Raw genomic sequence first — 15,458 nt, forward strand, 5'->3', positions numbered from 1 at the left:
CTCCCTGAATGGCTCTAGTTCTTTTTTGAACCCTATTAAAGTCCCATCCTTCACAATATCTTTTGGCAAAGAGGTCCACAGGGTTGTGCTTGTGTGAACACTTCCTTTCATTTGTTTTAAACCTGCTAATTCCATTTGATGACACCCCTGGTTTTTGTGTATGGGAAAAAGTAAATAACTTCTCCCTATTTACTTTCTCCATGCTAGTCATGATTTTATAGACCTATCATATTCCCCTTTAGTCATCTCTTTTACAAGCTGAAAAGTCCCCCTATTATGAATCTCTCCTCCTGTGGCAGCTGTTCCATACCTCTAATTATTTTTGTTGCCCTTTTCTGAACTTTTTCCAAGAAACTTGATTCAGTGAAATATTTCACCCTCACCTCTCCAAATATTGGAGAGGATGAGAGAAAGAGTATACACACAAGCCATATATTAGAACAGATAAAATATAGGATTGCTTTGATTAAGAACAAATGCTGTTATCAGTTAACATATAGGCTACGTCTACACTGGCCCCTTTTCCGGAAGGGGCATGTAAATTTCACCAGTCGTCGTAGGGAAATCCGCGGGGAATTTAAATATCCCCCGCGGCATTTAAATAAAAATGTCCGCCGCTTTTTTCCGGCTTTTAAAAAAGCCGGAAAAGAGCGTCTACACTGGCCCCGATCCTCCGGAAAAAGTGCCCTTTTCCGGAGGGTCTTATTCCTATTCAAAAGTAGGAATAAGACCCTCCGGAAAAGGGCACTTTTTCCGGAGGATCGGGGCCAGTGTAGACGCTCTTTTCCGGCTTTTTTAAAAGCCGGAAAAAAGCGGCGGACATTTTTATTTAAATGCCGCGGGGGATATTTAAATCCCCCGCGGATTTCCCTACGACGACTGGTGAAATTTACATGCCCCTTCCGGAAAAGGGGCCAGTGTAGACGTAGCCATACAGATTATTCTACTATGTCTAAGGATCAGGCTTGTGGGGCTGGATTACCCAATAGGTAGACTAACCACATGCTTAGGGCACCAGCAAAGCAGAGTCATCCCCCCACACCCCAAAAAAGTTACAGTATAGTATTGTTTTTATTTTGAATTACATATGGGGGGCACCATAATCTTTTCAGTGCTTAGGGCAGGAGTCTCCAACCTTTTTAAGCATGAGATCCCTCTTTGAATTTAAGTGGAATCCGGGATCTACCTCAAACCCAAACACCCTGGCCCCACCTCCTTTGTGCCCCTTCTCCGAGACCCCACCCCTGCTCACTCCATCCTCCCTCCTTTTCACCAGGCTGGGGCAGTGGGTTAGGGTGCAGGCTTTGGTCTTGGATTAAGGGATTTGGAGTGTGAGAGGGGCTCTGAGCTGAGCTTGGGGCAGGTAGTTGGAATACCCGAGAGGGTTCTAGGTGCAGGCTCTGGGTGGGTGTTTGGATGCAGGGGTGCTCGGGGCTAGGGCAGAAGCTTGGGGTGTAGGAGGGGTTCATGACTGGGATAGGGTTTTGGGATGTGGGGTCTGACTGGTCACTGCTTACCTCAGGTGGCAGTGCAGTGGGGCTAAGGCAGGCTCACCCCTGCCCTGGTCCCGCACCACTCCCTAAAGCAGCCAGCAAACTCCATCCCAAGTCCTGTTGTGCCCGCCACTCTGGAGATAGGATACAGAGTGAGAAAGGGGGCACCTTGACATCAGCACCCCTCCTCTCCCTTCCCTGCCTTGCCCAGCAAGCAGGAGGCTGCTAAGGATGTGGGGAGGTAGCCCCAAGGCAAAGGGCAAGAGGTGTGCAGCTTTTTGTGGAGGGGCAGTTGAAGTGCTGACGTTTGATAGCCTCTTGGCCAAACCGGTCAGGATCACATGTCACAGGCTCCAAGATCTACCGGTAGATCCCAGTCTACTGGTTGGTGATCACTGGTTTAGGGCCTCTAAAAGTCTTAATCCGGCCCTGCTTGTGGTAATACAGCCACATGAATAAATCTCTCATACATCTAGTAGCACCATAATGTGATTATAGGTTATAGCCAGCTAGAAAGTGAAATTCACAGAAATTAACTTCAGCCAATGTTTGTGTATGACTTAAGTTATAGTATTTTTGAATAACTAAGAAATTAAAAGTTTCAGAGGGGTAGCTGAGTTAGTCTGTAATAGGAAAAACTTTACCACACCAGCAAATAGTCTGGTAGCACTTTAAAGACTAACAAAACATGTAGATAGTTTCATGAGCTTTCATGGGCACACCCACTTCTTCAGAGGATACCATAATAAATTAGAAAAGTAGTTAGGTCTCATTTTAAGGTAGCATCTGACTCCTGCAATTGGTCATGTGTGTTCTCTCTTCCTGGGGAAAAGAACTGAAATATCACATAAGGGAAAAAAGTACAACTGCACAAAGTGTACAGTTGTGATAGCTACAGAAATGTACATTGCAATACGCATGGGCCTGAACTCAAATTTACAGTTTAATAATTTTAGTTTAATTTTTTTTTAGTTTCTTGAAAGTCTGCAGGTTTACCAAATGATATTTTAGTGCACTTGTGACCAAAAACATAAAACTTCAAGTTTAACAATAAGTTTAATTAAAATTTATTTACTTACATTTTTTAAATATTGAAATGACATCTATTATCCTCTTCTGAAATTTCAAGTTGACAGAGAAGCTCCATCCAACAGTTGGTGACCCCCTGGATCAGGTATGTGGAAAGGTACGGTGCAGCAAATTCTGACAAAGACCATCTCTTTATTATCCTTAATTCTATGAAAAAGGGAATGGAAAAAATGGTACACTGTCAGTGTCAGTTTCTGAGAGGAAACCATTTCTGACACATCCCATGTTCATTGTACTGAAGTGCAGCTGAACTCCACATGAGATGTCTCAATGGAACTGTGATGGACAGGAAGGTGGAGGTAATTATAATCTGCCTTCTTACTATTTCCTGCATAAATTCAATTATATAAGATGTCCTTTGCAACATACCCAACTAGAAAGATAAATATCCATAAGAATATAGAATAAATTTGCAAGAAGTTGTATGAATGCAAGTTCATTAGCACAGTAATCTGGATCCTTTTGCCATCTGCTGGAGTTTTGCTGTAACTACAACAGCAATCTTAAATTACTTGATGACATTAATCATCTCTCATGGCTTCTCAGGCTTTGTGGAAGCATGTGCCTATCATAGGAAAATAATATGTCACCACCCCATGTGCAGGTTTATAATTAGGACAAAACTAAGAACAAGAATGGACTGATCCTCTGAACAGAAGACACTGAAAAAGGCGGAGGCAATTTCATTGTGATAGGCAAAAGCAGGACACAAGGGGTGCATCTATACTGCACTGTTATTTCGTGATAACTAGCATTATTTCGAAATAATGCGATTGTCTACACAACTAGTCCATTATTTTGAGATCATTTTGAAATAATGGATGGCTTATTCCGAAATCTGTAAACCACATTCTATGAGGAATAATGCCTATTCCGAAATAGCTATTTTGAAATAAGGCATGTGTAGCTGCTCCACTGCTGCTATTTCGAAATAGACCCTCACCAGGACCATTCTACATTATACCTCCCCAGTGCCTCTTGGGGATCTAAATAGAGATAGCACATCCACATTAGGGAAGCCTGCGTCGGACTAATTTTGAGGCTTCCCTGCAGCGTACAAGTGGTATATTGAAATAAGCTATTTTGAAATAGTTTATTTCAAAATAAGCATGCAGTGTAGATGTACCTAAGGAAAAATAGCATAGCAGCTGCTGGCCAGAAGTAGCACTGAACAGGAGATCTGTGTTGAAAATGCATTCACTCTACTCACTTGAGAAAATACAGCTAGAAAAATCACCATCCTTGTGCTTCTGATCTTTGGTGCAGCTGGAATACACACAGGCCTCCAGAGAGTAGCAGTAGGGCTGTAAATGCAGCTAACAGCATTATGCCACCAAAGATCAAGAAGGTGAGGATTCCTCCTCCTCCACTCCACCTCACCCCACTGGAACCATTCTAGTCGAGCTTATGGAACCAATACTGTGCCCTTATTGGACAATTCATTTATGGGAGTCAAGTGCCAGATTTAAAGGAAAAAAAGAAGTTAGTTGCCATGAAAAGATGTGACAAGCCATGGAGAAAAAGAGGGAAGCTGCAAATTAGAGAACCACGAGGTTATCCAGGAGACCAACCTTTATTTTCTAGAGATGCTATTTCAAGTCAACAGGTATCTGGGCGTCATTAGGGGAGGAGGTTTTGGGTACTTATTTCCTCCCTCTCCCTTTATAGAAAGAAAACCTAAAATTCACCAGAGGATACACAGTCCAATAACTGGGCCCTACTAGCCTCTGGGACTCCTGATTATTAAAATAATTATCCTTGGTAAAATGTATGCAAATTGCATTATGCACCAGGAAGAGAGGAGAAAGGGCCGTGAACTAAGGTAAGGAGAGTGGAAGGGGGGGGAGGGGGAGAAAAGAAAAAAAAAGAGGACTGGGGCTGGAATATAGAGAAAAAGAGACAAGGTGGATTACTGTGAAAGAGGGGAGAAAGTTATGCTGGAAAAACAGAAGGGAAAATAATTGAGAAGCACAGAAGGAAAGAAAATAGATAAGAGATAGAGGAAAAGGAATGAGAATGAAAATAATGTTAAAAAAAATCACAAAAATACACAGAAACAAAAGAAAAGAGACACTGAAAGGAAAATAAAACATTTATGCAGCAGCAATCCCAGGGACATGGAGGCCCAGGTTGATCAGCCACAAACTGGAGACACCAACTCAGAAAGTTTGGGAACCACAGGGCTAAAAAAACTATTATCACAGCTGTCTTTGTCAAACTTGGCTTTCCATATGTGAACACTGAGGATCAGACATTTGTGTTACCTTGTAATCTTTGTGCCAGCTCCCTGGTTCAAAAATGTTGGCTAGTTTTCTTTGGCAGTATCAGTATGTGGATCACAGCCATTTTTAAATGTGATATCATGGGATTGTACTTACCCTGCACAACTTAGAAATAACACACAATGTTTCCCAAAATGGGTACAAAAATCCTTTTCTTTTTTAGCACACTCAGTGTATCTAGGAAGTTCAACAAAAATTAATAAAGAGGAAAGTGTTTGAGACATACAGTGTTAATTGACCAAAAGCAATTTCCATTTGGTCTCATTTATATATGTGAATATATGGATAAAAAGACTACAGACAATGTTCAAATGGATTATATCTTATGTCTGAGAAGGTTTTGCTGATCACTAGCAAGCCCCACAGAAGGTCAAAGGGTGGCAGAGCTTTTGTGAAGCAAGCTTCTGAAGTTTGCATGGTAAATTGAGCCAGCATAGGCTGACCATAGTGACTTTCTTGTTAAGAGATCAATTTTTCTTCCACTATTTGATCTGAGGAAGTAGGTCTGGCCCACGAAAGCTCATCATTTAATAAACCATCTTGTTAGTCTTTAAAGTGCTACATAGTCCTGTATTTTGTTTCTTGTTAACGAAATCCTTGGGAATAGGCAAGTCCCACAATGGATTTACCTTTGAATCATATCTAGGTTGGGGTGGAGAAGGAGGTCTATTGGCACAGGATATAGAAGCAGAGGATTCAGCTCTCATGCTTCAGAGATTCCTGAGATGCTTCTGATTCTTAGGGGTCTACCAGAAGCATGAGGATGTCTGCCCAGAAGCCTTGTTCCACTTTACTAGCAAGTGAGGGCCAGCTCTGTAACAGCGATCTCAGAAGGTTGCTACTGAAAGAAGAGATTGTTTTCAGCCATTTGTTGCTGGAATTACTTCATTCTCCTTTCTTATGAATCCTGTCAGCATCTCACTTTCCCTAGAAGGGTTCAGTTTCGTGTGTGTGAACACTCAGTCAGCCTTAGCTGGTCTGATATGAGTTTTGGAACACAGATGTATTTTTAAAATGATTACAGATTGTTCTGGTAAACAGTCTGCATATTTCCCCCATTACAAAAATAGAGAATGCTTCATAGCAAATAATGTATTTATAGCTTATTGTGTTCCATGGACCATGATTAGGAATAATAATAAACCTAGATTTTATATGTTGCCTTTCATCAGTAGATCTGAAAGCAGTTTACAAAGGAGGTCAGTATCTTTGTGAAAGATTAGTGTCTAGAACCCTATGGAGTCCTTTCCTTTTCATTCTCCATTAGATGTTTATAAACATCCATGTATCTGATGGATAGGCTGTAACTTGCAAAGTCACTCCTGTTATTAGCCACACTACTCCTATAATACACAATTCCCACAAGTTGTGAATTTGCAACAACAACTAAAAAGTGATGAAATCTCCTTTAGAATGCTCTGTGTGTCTTCTGAATCTTTTCTCTTACAGTTTGTCTATACTGCAGGGCTTAACTTGAAATAAGCTATGCAAATTGAGCTATATCAATTGCATATCTTATCTCAAAATTGGGAGCGTCTACAGAGTACATTTAGAAATAGAGCACTCTTCCTCTGACCTCCCTTATTGCTCATACAATGAGGCTACATCTACACTGGCGCGTTCTCATGCAAAAACTCCTTTGCGGAAGAGTTCTTCTGCAAAAACTCTTCCAGAAGAGAGCGTCTACATTGGCATGTGCTTTTGTGCAAGAGCATCCATGCCAGTGTAGATGCTCTCTTGTGCAAGAAAGCTCTGATGGCCATTTTAACCATAGGGCTTTCTTGTGCAAGAAATTCATGTTGCCTGTCTGCACTGGCCTCTTCTGCAAGAGCTCTTGCAGAAGAGGGCTTATTCCTGTGCGGGAGTGTCAGAGTTCTGGTGCAAGAAGCCCTGATTTTATACATTAGAACATCAGTTTACTTGTGCAAGAACATGCGGCCAGTGTAGACAGGCAGCAAGTTTTTGCACAAGAGCAGCCGCTTTTGCGCGAGATCACGCCAGTGTAGACACAGCCTGAGAGTTACAGGAGTTGGAGTAAGAAGTCCTCCAGCTTGACAGTATTTTGACACTATTTTGAAATAACTTAGTCCGCATCTACACAGCAGGCAGTTACTTTGGAATAGTGCTAGTTATTTCATAGTAGTGTTGCAGTGTAGACATACCCTTAGGCACTGTTCCTCCAACAGAGTCTGTGCAGGTAGCTCCCTGCAGTTGCACAGAGCCTAAAATTGATTAGCCTAAATTAATTCTAAGACTCTACTTGTGAAAAAATCCAAATGTTTAATCAGGGCCTAAGCTTTAAAGCTCATAGGTACAGAGATTGATTTTATCTTTGTATATTGAAAAACACCAAGCATAGTGTTGACACTTGGCATGTATCTGTTCCCAGTTTGGATGAGTATAGTTCTTGCAACTCTGTTTTTCAGTTAGGGTTGCCAGATGGCTTCAACAAAAATACAGGACACACTTGACATTGCATCGCAAGCTACATTACATCTTATTTAGAAAATACTGGACATTTATATTTTCCTCAGTTTGTTTCCTGAACAGAAAGCTCAAATACTGGACCATCCAGTTCAAAACTGGACACCTGGCAACCCTATTTTCAGTGAGAATATTCATGTTTACAAGTTGTGTAATATTTACTTACCATAAATATGTTGTGATATTTCCTTCAAATTCATGGATCATTGATACTCAATTTAACAATGAAATGGACTTTTATCATTGCCTCCTCTTTGCATGTTGTGTGTGTGTCATGAGTGGCTCAATAGCGCATACATAATATGGCAAGGTCCTCACTCAGGCCCCTTGCCCTGGGACATCTTCTGGTCCACAAATCAGCTGGAGACCGCTTCTGCTGCACTCACCCATGCCTTTTATTGTCAGTTTCCTACCACCTTCTATTTAGGGTTGCCAGATGGTTTCAACAAAAATACTGGACACACTTGACATTACAGCACAATCTACATTACATCTTATTTAGAAAATATTGGACATTTATATTTTCCTCATTTTGTTTCCCAAACAGAAAGCTCAAATACTCACCTGCAACCCTACTTCTATTTAGAGAGCTTTTGGATGACTAGCAGCTAACTCAGCCAGACTCTCCTTCTGGCTTGGGAGCACACTCAGCCATACCCTGGCTCCTCCCTTTACTTCCCCTCTGGCTAATGAGGCCCATAGCTGCTTCCGTTAGCCCTTCAGGCCTAGGCTTGCTCAACTGACTGTAGTGGCAGAGCTCTGGTTAACCAGCAGCCTGTCACATACCTCCCCTCCTATGAACTGCCAGGTTCAGGCCTGTCCTGGCCCTCTCAGGGTCCCCTACCCTGATGCCTCAACCCCTCCTTCAGCTGAGTGCTTAGGGCAGCTTGCCAGTCCTTAAAACACCCCAAAGGGTGGAGAGACTTGTTCCTCTTTCTTGGGGCCCTCCTTGGGGAGCTGTTCCTTGCTCTTGGGTTCCCCCTCTCTGGTCCTTGCCAAGGGAGTCCCTGCAGGGCAAATTCCCACTTGTGCCCAAGCACTCCCTCGGGGCTTCTTCAGGAGGCTTTCATTCCCTCCCTGCAAAAATTGAGTAAAGGTGTGTGCCCCCAGAGTGTGAGATTGACAGAGAATTTTGTGCAGGTAACACCCAAAGTTCCACAGCAGGACATTGACAGAGCTGGGAATAGAACAAAAGTTTCCTGACTCTCAATGCAATGTCACATCACTGTTTCAAAAACTGATGCTCCATATTAGACAGGATTTACAACATTATTTGTGAAATGTATAGTCTCTGCTCACAAGCGCTTCAGCAATCCCATAGGCTGGATTGAGGATTGTTATAGCTCTGCAATGAGTTATGTGGGGAAGCTTTTGAATCATTTTGCTTATTGTTATAATTTACATATATACCTGTTTACTTTCATGAGCATCACAGAGCCTAATACTGAGATAATTCTTCCCCCCTCCCAACGCTACTATATAGCATTGATGTGCAAAGTCAAGCAGTTATTGTGTAATACCCACAAGTGGTGGCATTCTCACTACAGAATTACAAAGTTGCTATTTCGTAATCAAATATGTTTTGCAACATTAAAATGACAAATTTCAATGCCTAAGTGACAATAAATGGAAAGATTACAATTCTCATGGCAACAACAACTCACATTCATTGTACATATACAATAGCTTTATTATTAGACTGTTAAATGTATTGTAAACCTACCCTTCTTTATATAATAAACATTGTAATTGTATGTGTCACCAGATGGCATTGTTACACATAGTCTTCAAAGTTTGTTTTCTTCATGCGCGAGCAAGTTTTTAAATTCTGGAAGAAATGTAGGTGGTTGTGTTAATATGGGGATACACGAGGGTCTAGGCAAAAGAGTGACAAGACAGTTTGCTTTCTGCCTTAGTCTGTGGTTTTGAGGCAAAGTTACTCCATGGGTGTGTCTACACAGCACCCTTACCTCAAACTAAGCTACGCAATTTGTGCTACACAAATTGTGTAGCTTATTTCAAGGTTATTTTGAAATAATGCACTATTTGGAATGAGGGTTACAGGGATGCCGGAATAGCGTGCCCCTTATTTTGAAATAATGGCATGTTTAAAGATGTATAATAGCGATTTTGGGAAACCAGAAGTATCCCAAAATAGCTCCGCTGTGTAGACATAGCCCATGATAGCTGGTCTCTGGTGTAAAGGAACATATTGCCAATATATTTGCTCCAGTAATAGAGCAGATAGTGTAAATAAAGCTAGTTACACTTAGACTATTCTTGTTATTAATTTCTCCTCCACTGAGAGGTGTGCCTGCATCCGCTACTGTGTGGCATAGGGGCAACATTGTTGTCATAAAGGGACAAGTGATGGAAGACGAGGCAATAGTATATAGAGTACTAGCAGACGTAGCTGGCATTGCCTTCAGGGCAGGGCCTTGGGAATATGGGTAGAGGATGTGCAGGATGCTGGGAGCCAGGGGAATGTTCTTTCCCTCACCCCACCCACCCGGGGCCTGTTTCCCCCCCACCCCAGACCACACCCCCTATCCTGCCAGGGCCAGCTCTTTCCTTCCCAGGCCACCCCCCAGCCTGCCCGGGGCTTATTCTCTTCTCCTCCCTCCAGTGCTGCAGCCAAGGGCTGGGAGAGGGGGGAAAGGTTTGGGACTGGGGGCCAGTGTGTTAGGAGGCAAGATGGCAGAGCCAAGCCCTGCTGGCCACTCCCTTAGTGGTACATCTGCCCCTAGTGGACACTCTGCAATATAGCTCTCCTCTGTGGGCTCACAGCCCCCAGTGGCCACTCTCATAATGCATCCCTTCCCTTGGCATGTTATGGAAAACTGTCCTTTTCCTGGGGCTTCTGGTTGTCCTGGCACAACCAAACCCAGAACCTTATTTTAAGTTAAGAGAAGAGGCAGTGGCATACCAAATTTGGCTGTTCTAGCACGTACAATTTCGAAGCAGTTCTTACACAGATGGACTCACAGCCACTCTTATAGATATGCAATGTCACTGAGTTGTGGGTGCATACATAAAAGGGAATAGAGAGAATGGTATTCTCTCTGTTGCAATTAAATGAACAGAACATTTTGGGAAATGATGGTATGCTGGAGTCAGAAGGGTCTGTAGTTGGTGAGAATGACCCTTTAGAACCTCTCTAAAGGAAAGAATGGGATGTTGAAATCTTTGAAAGATCTATGCCTGTTAGTCATGACATCTGGGACTCCTTTGAGAGGAAAATGTGTACACAGCAGTATAACAAAAAGTGCATCTACACTACAAACCTTTATTTTGAAATAATGTCGAGCTGGAGGACTTCTTACTTCAACTCACGGTAACTCTCATTTCATGTGGAGTAAGGGAAGTCAAAGGGAAAGTGTTCCTCCTTGGACTTCCTGCTGTGTAGACAGCGCCAAAAGCCAAGTTAAGCTATTTCAACTTACGCTACACAATTGACGTAGCTGAAGTTGTGGAGCTTAATTCGTCTTTAGTCCTGCTGTGTAGATGTACCTATAATGAAATACTGGAGGCAGAAAGTTCTTTGACCATTGGAAATGGCAAGTGGAGCTCCTTTTACCAGAAGAAAGAATGCAGTATTGGAAAGCTGGTAAGTTCTATGGCAATAGGACCCTGTAGCTGTAGACAGGATGGAATTTTTGAAGCTGAAGGTTTGATTGTGGTTGAGAAATCAGTTGGAATTCTCAGTAACAGGAGAAGGGTAGAATTCTCACTTCTTCACTCCTTTTATCACTTTCATTCTTATCTCTATGTATTCATCTACACCAAGAGATTCCCAATCCCACTGTGCCAGGCACTGACCTACTCTTTTTTGAAATCCAAAGTCAAAACTCATGTCTTCTGTTAAGGCTGCTAGTACTAATCCATATCAGTAAAAGGCTGCCACCTTCCCATATATAAAATGTAAAATTCCTCCTTTAAAATAGAACCTCCCTCATCTCACACAGGGTGTGGTTGAATTCTGTTGTCTGATTATACAAACTGCAAACATCTGAAGACTTGTGTATAATACTGAGCAAATTTTTGAGTATTGGCAAATAATAATTAATAGTGATGGTCACCATCTTGTGGAGTGATAGGGAATACAGAGAAAAGTCTGAAAGATGCCTGAAAAGTGCATTGTAGAGAACAGAATTGTGAGCCAGTAGGTTGGCTAGGAAACATGCAAAGAAAAATAGAGATGGAGACTTTGCCAGCAATGAGGACAAGACTTGCCTGGGCTCACAAGCAGCTGTCCCTCACAGCCACACACATAGGCTGTGTCTAGGCTGGCCAGTTTTTCTGGAAAATCAGCCGCTTTTCCGGAAAAACTTGCGAGCTGTCTACACTGGCTGCTTGAATTTCTGCAAAAGCGCACTGACTTCCTACTGTAAGAAATCAGTGCTTCTTGCAGAAATACTATTCTGCTCCCGTTCAGGCAAAAGTCCCTTTTGTGCAAAGCTTGTGTGCAAAAGGGCCAGTGCAGACAGCTCAGATTTGTTTTCCGCAAAAAAGCCCCGATCGCGAAAATGGCGATCTGGGCTTTTTTGCGGAAAAGTGCGTCTAGATTGGCACGGATGCTTTTTCGCAAAAAGTGCTTTTGCGGAAGAGCGTCCATGCCAATCTAGACGCTCTGTTCCGAAAATGCTTTTAACGGAAAACTTTTCCGTTAAAAGCATTTCTGGAAAATCATGCCAATCTAGACGCAGCCATACTGTTGAACACATGCCAGATAATGGAATGGGCCATTACACAGAAAATCTAAGCACTATTATGGTGGGGGAGAAGAAGAAAGATTCATTGGAGTCTGCTAAATTTCACTGCACAAAAATTTAGTTATGGGTTGGTGTAATTTCAGGACAGCTGTTTCACCAATACAGCTCTTCATAATAGGTAAGGGAGATTTTCTAGGGAAGACAAACAGAGGTACTGCCACAGGAGACCTGCTGGAAGAGGTTGCCTTGGGAGGTGTACTGATTCAAAGCTTCTCCTGGGTTCTGTGATCCTGTTTCCCTGGGTAGCCCTGCTGTAACTGTATTGTGCAGCCCCATCTGAGTGGAGTTGTGGCCAGTCTGGGTTACTTGCAACCACACTCTGGGTGGATTTTTTGCTACCAGACAGATACACACAACCTGGGTTTTTCTGGCAAAACAAAAGTCAGTGGATCTCTCAGGCAGTGAAACTGCTCTCTACTCTTTAGTGAATATTTGCTCACCACACTTTGCCACGGTTGGGACTCTGCTCAAGGGTTGGAAGAGGGCTGGAACAGCACAGAATGTTGCATTTCACTGATAGTAATAAGATTCCTTGGCAGAGCAGTGATGGGAAAACTTGTTTGCAGTAAATCTGCCTCTAGCCATACCCATCTATTAAAATTCACACAATTTAAAATAAAAATGCTATACAGTGATTTATTTGTACATGATAGTAAAAGCCAAAAAAATTCTTCTTACTCGCAGAAATCTGTTCTTTGAATCAAAATGGTCATTAGCTTAAGAGCATAAGAAAAAGAACATAAGAATGAGTGTAATGGTACAGATCAATGGTCCATCTACCCCATTCTGTCTTCTGGCAGTGGCCAATGCCATATGCTTCAGAGGATGGGCAATTATCTAGTGATCCATCCCCTTATTGTCCAGTCCCAACTTCTGGCAAACATAGGCTTAAAGACACTCAGAACATGCAGTTGCATCTGTGACTCACTGGCTACCAGCCAGCAATGGACCTATCTTCCATGAACATGTCATTCTTTTTTGGCCTTCACAACATGCCCTGGCAATGAGTTCTACAGGTTGACTGGGCATTGTGTGACGTACTTTCTTATGTTTGTTTTAAACCTGCTGCCTATTAATTTCATTGGATAAGCTGTGGTTCTTGTATTTTGGGAAGGAATAAATAACACTTCCTTATCACTTTCTGCACCATTTATTCCAAACTAAAACTCCTAGGCTACGTCTACACTGTAGGCTTCTTGCGCAAGAACTGTTTTGCGCGTTTCTGCACAAAAATACTTGCGCAAGAGTGTGTCCACACTACCATGTACTTTTGTGCAAGAGATGTGCTTTTGTGCAAGAGCATCCATGGCAGTGTGCATGCTCTCTTGCGCAAGAAAGCTCTGATGGTCATTTTAGCCTTGCGCAAGAAACCCCTGTTGCCTGTCCACACTGCCTTCTTGCACAAGAGGGCTTATTCCTCATGGCGAGAGGAACAACTCTTGTGCAAGAAGTCCTCTGTTCCGATGCTTTACTGTACATTTACTTACACAAGAATGCACATGAAGTGTAGACACTCCGCAAGTTTTTACGCAAGAATAGCTGTTCTGCGCAAAAAGCCTGCAGTGTAGACGTAGCCCTAGTCTTTTTAAACTCTCCTCAGATGAAAGCTGTTGTATATCCCTAATCATTTTTTGTTTCACCTCTACCTCCTCCCTTTCTATTAAGTCTTTTTTGACACATGGTTTCCAAAACTGCACATGGTATTCAAGGCGTGGGCATACAATGGATTTATATAATGGTACAGGTTGAACCTCCAGTCGAGCCTCCTTGGTATCTGACAGGTGCTGAACCAGAGAATTTGCTGAACCAAGGATATCCAGTATTGTCTAGCAGCTTTACCAACACTTCCACAGCTTACTGGGCTCTTAGAAGACATTTAGGGCTAAATTAGAGCTAAATACCAGCACAGAACATTGCCAGGAATAGTGGCTGTAAACAAACTTCATGGCACCGTGGGAAATTTAGTCACACCCATGATAAATGGACATCCAGCTAACTAAAATCATGCTGCACCACAGATTTTGCTGGACCAGGATGCCAGACTAGAGAGGTCCAACCTGTATTATGATATTTACTGTCTTATTTTCTATCATTTTCTTAATGGTTCTTAGCATTCTGCTAACTTTTTGACTACCACTGTACATTAAAGCAAATGTTTTCAGAGAACTATCCACAATGACTACAAGAAATCTTTCTTGAGTGGTAACACTAATTTAGACCCCTTAATATTGTACATATAGTTGAGATTATGTTTTCCAGTGTGCACTAATTTGCCTTTTTCAACACTGAATTTCAAGTACCACTTTGTTGTCCAGTCACCAAGTTTTGTGAGATCCTGTTTTAACTTTGCACAGTCAGATTTGGACATAACTATCTTTACTAATTTTGTATCTTCTGCAAACTTTGACACTTTACTGTTTACCCCTTTTTCTAAATCAGGGGTTCTCAAACTTCATTGTGCTATGGCCCCCTTCTGCCAAAGCAAAATTACTATATTTTAGCGCATATAACCTGTGGGTTATATGCGTTTTTACAAATCCTGCACCCTGCCCCCCCTTGGGGTATACTCAGGTGGGGGGTATACAATATTTTTTTTACTCACCTGGTGAGTTCCTGCGCAGCTGCAGGAAGGGGTGGGGGAGCGCTCATTCCCCGGTTCTTGCGCAGCCCAGGAACCAGTGGATAAGTGCTCTCTCGCGCAGGGCCAGATTAAGGCATGGGCTAGCTGGGCAGCTGCCCAGGGCATCAACCTATGGGGGCGCCTGATGGTAGTTGTAAGGGGCGCACAGCGCCCCTTATAGCTGCCATTAGGCACCGTGCGCCCGGCTCCCGGATCGCAGGCTGTAGCAGCTCCCAGCGGCCACCCTGCAGCGGCCGCCCGGGGCGGGGGCTGTGTTAACCCTCACAGCGCCAGCCATCAGCGCTCGTCCCCTCGGCACTGTGGGGCCCTGCACGGCCAGGCTCGGCCTCCCCCGGGCTGAATGCCAGCGGCAGTAGCCAGGCTGGGCAGGACCAAGCATGTGCGTCCTGCTGCCGCCGGCTCCGCATGCCCTCCCCTGCGTGCTGGGCGGGGCCGGGTCTGCGCATGTGCCTTCTCCCAACCCGGGGCGCAATTAAACTGTCTGCCCGGGGCACTGGAATGGCTTGGTCCAGCCCTGTGTCCCACCCGGAGGTTGAAGGCTGCGCAGCAACTGGGGCGGTGAGTGCCCACAGGAACCAGGGCGTTTAGGCTGGCTAATTGCCCCCCTCCCCACTCTGTAAATTAGCTAATATACCCCGGCACAGTTTGAAAGAAAAGTCTTGTATACCCTGCGGGTTATACTCGTGTGTGGGGTATA

This window comes from Pelodiscus sinensis, chromosome 14, assembly GCF_052426305.1.
Source record: "Pelodiscus sinensis isolate ZL-2025 chromosome 14, ASM5242630v1, whole genome shotgun sequence".
Taxonomy (NCBI): domain Eukaryota; kingdom Metazoa; phylum Chordata; order Testudines; family Trionychidae; genus Pelodiscus; species Pelodiscus sinensis.